This window comes from Emydura macquarii, unplaced genomic scaffold (genome assembly GCF_026122565.2).
Source record: "Emydura macquarii macquarii isolate MOO-44397 ecotype Brisbane River unplaced genomic scaffold, CSIRO-AGI_Emac_v2 contig_2422, whole genome shotgun sequence".
NCBI classification, from domain to species: domain Eukaryota; kingdom Metazoa; phylum Chordata; order Testudines; family Chelidae; genus Emydura; species Emydura macquarii.
Window position 1 is genome coordinate 41,757,940 of NW_027132559.1, and position 10,814 is coordinate 41,768,753.

Genomic DNA, 10,814 nt, shown 5'->3' on the forward strand with positions numbered 1-10,814 from the left:
CCATTGCTGTTGTTTTTAGTGGATTTTTTAACATCTAGAATTAGTTATTAGTGGAAGCAAGAAATATTTGTTAATGCTGTTACACTGATTTTAAATTTTTAGATTTTAAATTAGGTTACCTATTAAATGGACACCATCAAGTAGTTTAGGCCAAAATTTAGGGTTATGCAATTGGTTAACCAATGTAAAACCAACAATACATGCAAAATAAAATGAGACTTGATTGCTATGAGTGACTTTAATGGATTTCTGACAACTGAAGCTATGCTTATTCCTCTTTAGAGCTGAGTGGTTAAGTTAGTAGCTATCCAAAAGATAGATCAGGCAACAACATGCATTTCTTTACTATCCATTGTGTATTCATTCCCAGTTAGCGTTCTGTGGTTTGGCACGGTTCCACCTTGTGACCAGACCTAGAAGTATTAATGTTCTTATGAGAAGCCCGGTGTACACAAAGGAGACAATCATATTTAGGAAAGAAATTCTGGCCTTGTAATATTTGTATTAGCACAGTTAGCAAAACCACATATCCTTCCAACACAGCAAAGTAGACATATAATATAAGATGTCTGAGCATCCATATACTCACACCCTCCTTTATAGAAAAACCCAAAGTGTTAGTCGTCATCCTCAATCATCATCATCACCACCAATGGTCGTCATCCTGGCATCTCCTAAGGCACACAGGCTGGTATATAGCTTTTATAATATATTACGCTGATGCATATTCAGTAGGGTTTTCAGCCCTTTTTCTTTACCTGTATTTCCTCACCCTACTAATATTGGGATGACCTTCTCCCATAGGTTACTAGGTCTCTTATCTCAAGTTCATTAGCATATATGTCAATTAGTTACCATGGCATGCTTGTGGTTGAACATCTGTCTTTCAGTAGTGCAGGGGCAATGTTACCAGCTGGCTTTGCTAACCTGAGGCTGAGGAAAACCCCATAATCTTAGTGCAGTAGCTAGGTAGTTACCTTGCAACTCCATGCTAGAGATTGAGGAATCTTGCCTAGTGTGACTTTTTTGTAAGGTACCCCTATATTTCCACAGCTAGTGCAATAAGGCTCATGGTGCATCTCTCAGTGATAGCTCAGGAGAACCAGCAGAGGGAGCAGGAGCATGTTCCTACACTCCTGCTGGATTATTTTAGTTTGAGGGGGCACATCTTTCTTCCCTCCCGCCCCTTTGATTGCGGAATGTAGCAACCCCATATTGAGCAAGCCTCTGAAATCTGTGCTGGGAAGAGCAATCCTTCGGAGCGCCCAGAAGGAAGGAAGAGAAAAAGACAGGCCCCTGGCTTCCTTTCCTCGGGAAGACAACTAAGGGAAGAAGGGGATCCCAGAGCTTGCTGGGAGTTGGAAGGGGTTGGCAGTGAGTGATTTTCCCTGAGATATAGAGATTGTTGAACTTGAACCTCAAAGCTGAACCTGGATGTGTTGATTTGCTTCCATCCCAAGAATGCTCTAAAACCCAGATTCTATAGCGTTCACACAGTTCTCACAGGAATAAAATTTCTAGTTGTAGAATTCTTTTAACCACTGATTTTAGCTGAATATCTTTTAGTCTACAAGTGAACCTTATTCTCTCAGGGGGAGCAAATGCAGTATCAGCAAGTATACTACATCTGCTAGAGGATATTCAAGCCCAAACGGTGTCTAAGTAAACACACTTCCACACCTTTGATTTAGCTACTCAACCCCCCAAGGTACACATGGAAATTGATCCTACATATATACAACTTCATACTATACAGACACACTCGTGTTTCTACATGTCTATGCTATTTACTAATTATATATCATGGTAGTGCTATGACGCTGACAGACCAGGTGCCAATTCATACCAGAGCCCCAGGCCAATTCACTTGTGTAGTAGTATAGATCAAAATGATTGTTAAATGTTAAACAATGTTAAACATGAAAACTATTGGGACGTTACTTGCATTGTTTTCACTTATCTGAATCCCATTATAATGTAGTAGCAAACACTGACATTCTGTTCACCTCTGTAATTAAATGGCCCATCAAATGAGAAAGAGGCCAGGATTGTGTTCAGCACTGTACAGACAAGTAATGAAGTCAGTCCCTGTGTCAAAGAAGTTTACATAGATGCCAGATAAGCTGGAACAGAGGAAAAAAGAGACAAATGGTGTTTGGGTGGATTCAGAGAACGTTCTAACAATAAAATGAATAGTTTAGCAGAGGTCTAAGCTTATGCTCGGGTGTGTTGGGTACACACTTAGACATCCTCCCCCTTTGAAAACTGGGTCCTTTATAGATATCAGATCAGCTTGGACCAACATGTTACCATAGGTCAATATACTTTTGAGATGGTAACTACATGTTCCAAAATCAAAATTCAATGACTTTTATCTTAATAGAGCCACAAACATCCTGAAATAAAGGCTTCAAATGAGCCCTCCTCTGATCCCGGTTGGACAGTCTTTTACAGTCTGCTATTAGAAGTCCTTCAGTGCCTGTTGCTTTCTACATCCCACACAATTACTAAATAGTGATCTTCCCACCTCCCCCCAAGGAAGACAAAAGATTGAGTAGTGAAGCATATTTGTACTTAGCTCATTACATTTGGAAGCGCTCACACAGAGACTGATGGAAGCACATAAGCATGCTTTTTGGCAAGGATGGCAAACTGGTGAGCCACACTGCAGTTGGGACAGCTCACAAAGGTTCTTGTGGCATCAACCACCACTGCCCTATCCTTATTTTAAAAGTTAAAATTAGATCCCTGCTACTTCTATATTGGGCCCCTGTGTGGTGCTTCTCTTTTGAACTGTGGCACAGACAAGTCATATTTTTACAAGAAAAAGTTAGGGAACTATCTGCTGAGATTTTATTATGTAGAATGCTGCCAATTATGTATGTTGAAAAGGCAAAGTTAAAAATTGCTTCTTTGACTTCAATTTTAAACAGCCTAGAAGGAGATTCCCAAATGACATGAGATCACCGATGAGACAATTCACAGGCATGAACATTGCCACTTTTTCTTGACTGAAACTCCTTCAAGAGCCTATCTGTACATTACTGGATGGTGCATGTATCACTAAGCAAACAGAAACACCATAAAAGGAATCTTGCTTATTATGTGGTGGGGTTTTTTTTTCTTGGTAAAAATCCATGCTCATTAGAAGTGAAATTGGACACTGTAGCTATTTCTATACTGCAACTTTTAATCAAGTTTGTAAGCAATTAGTGACATGGTTTGCTTTAGAAATGGTTTGTGTCCCCACCCACCAGGTGTCCCCAGCCGTCCTCAATAATAGTGGTAGCCCACCATGTATTGCCCTGGGCATCAACCTAGGCTGGTACATTATTGTCTTCTGGTAACCAGTTCAGAACACTGGTTTTCATTTATTTATTTTTTGTTTTTGCTTTGCAGATGGAACCCATTGCTGTGCCTGTGCAATCAGTTTGACTGGGCTGCATTCCTTACTCTGTGCATGTCCTCCTTGCGCTCTCTATCCCTTGTGAGGCAGTATGAAAGATCTGTCCAGAATGCACCAATACAAACATAATTATGCATAGTGCTAGGTGTGGATCTGCAAACTTTGTTAACATATGGTTGTGTTTTGAAAAAAGCTGCTATAGGGGCACAACTCCAACACAGTCGTTGTAACTGGGTCAGGTGAATGACACAGGCTGGTTATGCAAACATAGCTGTATGTGTAGTGTGGGTAGACCCTGTTGGCCTATAGAGGTCTCCATTTGTTTTCTGAAGAAGTCAGCCAGTTGTCTCCCCATCAAAGCGAATGGCTGGGTATTGCAAGCACTGGCTACGACAATGGTTCCCAGCCAGAGGTATGAGACCTGTATCTCTGTGGGGATCAGGCTGGGCATGTTCCCCATTTTGTAATATAAAACCAGCTGTGTAAGGAGAAATTAATGTAATCTGATTTTAATTTTGAGGTGCATGAAAAAATAGTAATGGACAAAATCTTCAGAGTGAGGGAGATCTCATATGGGAGTCTGTAGAGGAGAGCGAGAAGTAACGGAAAGAAAATACACTCCTAGAGAAAGACCAGTATGGCCATGGTTAAAGTAGATTGAAACTGGAGGGAGAACTGTCACTTCATCAGCCAAAAGCCTGAGAGGAGGCAGAGTTGTGGGCAATGGCCAAACCAGACTGTCACTACACAAAAGAATAAATGGACACAACTCAGACATAAAAAATGGTAACATCCATAAACCAGTCAGAGAGCATTTCAATTTCCCAGGACACTCTGTAGCTGACTTGAAAGTTGCCATACTTCTACAAAAAAACTTCAAAAACAGACTTCAGCGAGAAACTGCAGAGCTGGAACTCATATGCAAACTTGACACAATCAGACTGGGTCTGAATAGGGACTTGGAATGGTTATCTCATTACAAGAAGTAATTGTCACTGTTCACACATTCTCACCTTCTAATAGGCCTCATCTACTCTAACTGAATGGACTTTGCTAACACCTCCCCTCCCCATTGTTGTTCCTTACCCTTAGATGTGTATATATATACCCCCTATCTGATTTCTATTTCTTGCATCTGACGAGGTGGGTTGCAGCCCAGGATAGCTTATGCCTGCAGAAATTAAATTTGTTAGTCTTTAAAGTGCTACAGGACTCAAGGAGAAACTACAATCCCTCTGCCCCCACCTTACTTAGCTCCTGAGCACACATTAATTACAACGTTTTTGTAAGCAGTGCTTGTTTCTCTCAAGGCTGGTTCTCCTCCTCTTACTTTTTTATTCCCTTTCTTTCTGTACTCAAGTTCGCTTCCCTCCTCCTCCATTCACCCATCACTATGTGATCTCTCCTTGCTTTCCCCTGTTGTCCAGAGTATACATGCCTAAGCAGGGAAACTCCATGTGCAGTTGGTGCTTTTAAGGTTCCAGTGGCTTGAAAGATTCTCCTGATTATAATGGAATTCCCCATTATAATGATATTCCCTGTCAAACTAGGTGGAACTTTAAGTGCATGCACTGCAATACAAGCAAGCAAGGGGGGAACAGAGAAGGGAAAGGAAAGTTAGAAGTAGAAATGAAAGACCTAGCAATCCAGCCCAGAGAAAACATCCTGCTTAAAGTTATATTACTTTTCTTTCTCCTCTGTGCCACTCTCACTCCATGATTCAAGTGGGCATTGAGGAACCATTTACAAAGGGTATGATTCAGTAAATAAATGAAGCCTTGCATCAGGATTGAAAATGTAGGTGTAGTTGTAAATGCATTTTAAATTTATTATACCAAGGTATAATAATGTAGATGTATTCATAAATGAATTTTGCTTTTCTTACCAGTCTAGGGAAAGACTTATCACAGGAGACCCAGGGATTAAGATTTCTTTCACTGTCACATAGAATTGGTTTACAGTCAAAGCAGAATAATTGCCACTTTTTTATGTTCTTACTCTGAGTGATGAAGGGGAGACTAACACTGAGGGGATAAGTTCTCAGAATGTCTATTTAATTTAGAGGAATAATATGCTAATGTCAAGAACACTAAAGCTGAACATATTTAACTTCTGCAGGTTGAGAATGCATCATCTCAAAAGGTTATTTAACTCATTATCATCACCATATTTTGAGTACATTTACAGTACATTTGTCTTCCATGTATAAAGTGCTGGCTGGAAACTGCTGTTGCTATTGAGGAAATGAGGCAGGTTTGGTTTTATGTGGTTACATTTTCATATAAACAAAAATGTAGAACTATAAATGCCAGTATTAACCTTTGATTTGAAGCTCTCTAGTGGCCCAGAGGAAATGCCAGATAACACAGAAGTAGAATTGAAGCAGAATGGCAATTTTTCATAACATGACTTTTATGTTTGGTTGATGCAATAGTCCTGTAGTTTAAATCCCTACCAACATGCTCTGGATAAACCCATATTGTAATTAAAGGTCTACCTAATGGTGTTGTTTGAACAAAAGGCCGCTTGCAGACAAATACAAAATGTTGCATAATGAAGTAGCATTATCGAATCAGTGCCTGTCTTGAGGAGTCCACTAGTTGCTATCCCTTTAAAACAAAAACATGCAGCAACAGAAATAAATCAGTAAATCAGGTCTCAAATTTAAGAGGATAGGGGAAGAAACACAGTATCTCTTCTTAAAATAAGCAAGTCAGTATAGCAGGGGAAAACAGAGAAGGGAAGTTATTGTATTTGTGTTAGTTTTGTAAGCACTCAAATGATGTGCAGGCTTTATTCCTAGAAATTTTCTCCAGGGAACATCCTTAGTTGCTTAGCGTAAAAATCCATACAATGACAAGTCTGTTATTTGACTATTTACATTCCTTTAATGGAAATCAGAAGGCCTACTAAAGTTATAGCCTCTTAAGGCAACCTGAAGTTTTCTTTAGCATGCTATCACAATCTGTGACTGTCTATGGTGGCTAATAAATGTATTTCTTAAGGGGTTTGGATAGTGTAATTGGAAACTTGTTTTGTTAATCGGAAGGTGGGGGGAAATGTCAATCATAGTCAGTAATTGCTTTCAGTTTTCATATGACCCTTTACAAAATATTATTAATATTTTAATTGTAACTGAAAGAAAAAGCTATGGCAATTATCAAACATTCCGACTGTTTAAATTGAAAGAAAGATTTGAGTTTTCACAAACATGACAAACAGGAGAGCATTAGAACAATCTTTGTTCATAAAACCATTTTGAAGTTAGCATTCTTCATGTGTGCAGTTGGCTAGGATTTGACATGTAGTTAACCCATATATGTGTTTCATGCATGCTTAATTGGAGCAAACAAATTACATTCAAATTTCAAAACTTCAGGAATCCTTATTAAACTGTAGAAGTTGCCCTCTTTGGAAGATAAAAAAAAATCCTTATTTTTCTTTCATCTTTAAAATTGTTCAGATTAGCAGTATTGAGACTGAGATGGGGAAGTATATATAAATGACCATCTATTACCTTACTTCCCATGGGCTGTGCCTACACTACCAAATGCCGTAATTATAGTTCATCATTGGTGGTAGAAATAGTGCAGGCAGTAATGTAGATAAGGCTCAGATGTTTAAGATTAGGGGACCTAGGTCCTGATCCTGCAAATACTCACATGTGAAGTTGCTCATGTGCATAAATATTTGCAGGATTGAGGCCATGCTGGTAAAATGCTTCAGGACTGTTCACACTATAGCTTCTATGGTTGCTATTGCCAGTGATCTTGCACTGATGATGAATTATGGCTACAGGGGTGGCAAATGTAGAAAACAAAGCTATGTATTCAGTGGGAAAAAAGATAAAAGAGAACAAAATGTTTCTTGGTTTATTAGATTAAAGTAAGGTAAGTGAGCAAGAAGTAAAGTACCTTATTTTTCTAGGCTTGATGGAAGAAGAAGTAGTGATTACTACTGTCTGTCCATGTGGATCCCATAATTGGTGTGCATGCATCCCATATGCATGAGATCAGAATCTTTTAACCAGCAGTGTCTGTTAGAGCTATTGCATACCCCCTCTCCCCCAGGCATAATGGTAGACCCCAACCACCACTCATTTCCTTCTTACTGCCTGTGGCAGTGAGACAGAACAACCTCAGTATCCATCTACTTGCCCTGTTGCAGTTTGTTACGTAGCTGTTAGTGTAATTTGGTTGTAGTGGGTTGTTCCCTCATTTATTTTATAGCCCATTGACAAGGCAAGAAAGGAAACTAATCATATAGTTTGAGTGAGTGCTTTGGTACTGAGACACCAGCCTTGTGGCTGACTCAGAATCCTCAGGATTTAAACCCAGCCTGTCCTAAGAGGCTACTATGCCCTTATGTGACGGGTTTGTTAAATGTCTGTCTTTGCTTAGGGAAGGATCATATCCCTGAAAAGTGTAGAGTCCTCCTCCAAATGCACTCAAAAGCCTGAAAAGCAAAATTTTAATTTTTTGATAGTGATCAATGAATGGGGTGCCTGGTCCTTGGAATAATTTTTTAAAGGACTCTGCTAATCCCTTCTCAAAACTGCAGTCGTCTAGAGTTCCAACCATTAGAAAGGTCACCCTGTGCAATTGGGAGACAGAGACCTTCTACCAAGAACAGGGCCTATAAAAAGGATGCAGCTCTCTTTGGATCAGTCAGCTGCCCCTGCTGTCCATGCAAGAAGAGAGAACTGTTCAAAGTCTGGAACTTGGCACTGGTCTCCCTCTTCACTACCCTCAAAGAAGAAGCTTACATGCCATCATTTTCCAGACTCTGGTAAAACTTCAGCTGCTAAGTTGGCACCATGTACTGCCAAATCAGCACCAGTTCTGTGCAAGTCAAAACTGGTCACTGGGTTTCAGCCTTTGGTTTCCTCAACTTCAATATCACTTACAGCTAGCTCACTAATGGCTAAAGATGAGAAATTCTTTGACACCGACTTAGACATGAGTATCATTCAGTACTGCTTCCTATGGTACTGTTTTCCTCCGTGAAGGCCAACGCTGCTTTCAACTCAGCTTAGCAACTTGTATTCAACCCTAGGCTCCCTTATGGTATGTCTACAGTGCAGCTGGCGTGTGCTTGGGCAGACAAACTTGTGCTAGCAGGGCGTGAGCTAGCACACTAAAAATAGCAGGGTGGATGTTGTGGTTCCAGCAGAGACTTGAGCTAGCCACGTGAGCTCAGACCAGGCATTGGGGTGGGCTTGAGAGCCTGAGCTGCAAGGTCCACACTGCTATTTTTAGCAAGCTAGCCTCCGTCTGTCTACCTGTGCTGGGAGGCATGCTCCAGCTGCGGTTCAGACACACTGTGGATTTAATCCATGCTTCTAACTTGAGTTAAAAGCAGAGCTCCTATGTCTTAACTGCTATTCTAACCTGAGTTAACTAACATGGGTTAGCTCACCTGAGTTAGTATAGACATATCCTTGGTGGCAATTACTTCAGCATGGAGCATGAATGAGATTCAGGTTTTAATGGCTGGCCCTCCATAGATATATTCTGTCCTGACAAGAATTAGTATAAGACCTCATGCAAAATTTATACCAAAAGTAATTTCAGACTTTCACCTGCATCCAGTTTTCCCTAAGATTCATTCATTTCCGGTGGAAGCTAATCTCCATACCCAGTTCTGAGAGCATTGTCTTCTTGCCTTCATAGACTGAAACCATTTCCTAAATCACCCAGGCTATTTGTAGCCTTTGGAGATAAGTCTAGAGGGCATGCCATGTCCTCAGAGGCTTTCAAAATGGATCTCTGATTGTAGTAGGGTCTTATGAATTAATCAAAGTGGCTCCCCTTTCCCTGATTAAATCTCATTCTATCAGCGGCCCAGCAAGTTCCAGAGCATGCATCAATAGGGTTCCTATAGATGAAATGTGTAGGACAGTTATTTGGAGCTCTGTTTATACTTGTACTAATCAGTAGTCTCTAGTGTCAGCCTCTAGATTCTGATGCCCATTTTGACTGAGCTGCCCTACATTTGTTATTCAGGTTAAATTTCTAGCTCCCCACCTCTTTAGAGGTTAACTGCTAACCAGCCACTGAGAGTGGGACCACATGGGCAGAGACCTAAAGAAAGAATAGTTACAGTAGTTATAGATATTCTCTCCACATGAATCCCACATCCTGCCCTTCTTCCCTGCTGCTACAGAGTGTGTTTATTCTGGATTCTGTACATTGAAGGTACTGAATGGTGATTGCAGTTGCTCTGCCCTTTTTGCTCTTGGGTGGGGAGAGCACAAGAGCATGCAGAGCGCGCGTGTGGCCCGAACAAATGCTGGTGGTAAAAATATTCAGATCTTGCGTGCATGGAGTATGGGATCCACCTGGACAGATACATGAAGAGAGAACATCTCAAAGAACTACAGTTACTGTAAGGTAAGCAACCTTTCTTTCCCATCATTAAACTCACTCCTTGTCATGGATTAGGTTATCCTCTTCCCTCCTCCACTTCCCCCACCTCCAAATTTTTTATGGTTATTTTCCTTCTCACTGAGTAGTCAGGGAAAGCTGAAGAATGGGACCTGGATAGAAGTCTTTTTTGGACTGAAATGAAGGTAATATATTTTGTCTGATCCAGGGACACCTCAACTGACCATACCAGTACATCAGTATTTCAAAATCAGAAAGGTGTACTATTAATCTAACAAAGTTGCAGCTAACCTAACTGAGAGGAGGGGGGAAATCCCTAATCAATCTTGTAATCACCCTCCTGTGGTGACTGGAATGAAGTAAATTAAGGGACTTTCATGTGCATAAAAAGCTGACTGTGAGCTAGTTATCAGCATTCATGGCAATGTATGCAAAAGCTTCCTTATAAGGACAACTTGAATATAAACTTTGTAGATTGCTTTGCACCTTTCATTTGTTGTGGGAGGCAGAGAGGGAGGGAGAATCTGAGATGTTACACAAGCAGCCTAAACTGAAAAGGATAAATTCACTACATTTTTACTTGATAATATTTTGGGGGAAGAATGGACTTCCTTGTTTTCCAGAACTGTGGCACAGTATTCCAGAAAAGCTGCAATGTTTTCGCCCCAAGAAAATAAATTTTGAACACCTTGATCTATTGTAGAACAAGACAACACAGGGAAGGAAAGTACTAATCAGGTAAAGTGTATGAAGACTGCTTTTGCTAATTTATTCCCTTGACTTCCTAACATAGAAGGTGAAAAATTATGTTGTGTATAAAGTAACTTCTGTCAGTCTCATTTCTGCTGATTTTTGTGTTACATATTTGGGTCCTCATTTTTCATTCACTCAAAACACTAATTGGATACAATGGAGCTTTGGGTATTTTTTTAAAAAAGCACAATCTATTTCTAAACAGAGTAAGTTTTTGTTCTTTCATTTTAATTTTTTACTTGTCACAAATACATATGAATTTTAAAGGA